We start from the raw sequence: 669 nt of genomic DNA on the forward strand, positions 1-669 counted from the left end.
TGTCGCCCCCATGTGCAGTCCACCAACCTCTCTGCCACCCATCACAGTTGTTTGTCAGGGGTTGAGAAGGCCGGTGTCTGTGCCAGGTGGTACACTTTGTTGGAGTAGAGGGCACCCGCATGGTCCTGCACCAGGCGCTCCACCAGCACCACCAGCTCCTGCACCTGGGCCTCCTGCTCCCTGCCCACTGCCCTGTTCTCAAAGAAGCACACTCAGTCCCCACACTCAGCCACCAGAACCCACAGAGCATGATTGTCAGTGTGGCACACGAAATCCTGCAGAGTCCCCACCCAGGTCCTACTTTTGTGTGAACAGCATGATGGTGTGAACCATCACATTGTCCCCAAAGAGGACCTTGAGTATGCTCTTGGCCGGCTGATCCTACGCAGTGAAGCTGCCCAGCTGAGTCACCAGGAGCAGAGTGTGGGGCCCAGGCGCTGACAGCAGGTAGCAGCGGGCTCGCTCCTGCGCCCCGGGTCTGTCTTGGGTCTTAGCTAAAAAGGTCTGGGGTGTCCATGACTTCCATGTGCCACCTGTCTCACCTGCAACTCCCCTCCTCACAGGTTCTGATCACTGAAGTGGCTGTGAGTCTGGAGAGGAAGCACCTGTGGCCCAGGATGCTGTTCCCTGTGGCACTGTACTCAGCCCCTGTCTTCCCCACCAGTGAAC

General features: G+C 58.9%; 1 pseudogene; it reads right to left on the reverse strand.

Annotated features, from left to right (window-relative positions):
- The window catches only part of LOC107185013, an 842-nt pseudogene extending 184 nt beyond the window's left edge, over positions 1-658 (reverse strand).
- Between the last annotated feature and the right edge of the window lie 11 nt (positions 659-669).

The sequence above is a fragment of the Myotis davidii genome, unplaced genomic scaffold, assembly GCF_000327345.1.
Source record: "Myotis davidii unplaced genomic scaffold, ASM32734v1 scaffold4009, whole genome shotgun sequence".
Taxonomy (NCBI): Eukaryota; Metazoa; Chordata; class Mammalia; order Chiroptera; family Vespertilionidae; genus Myotis; species Myotis davidii.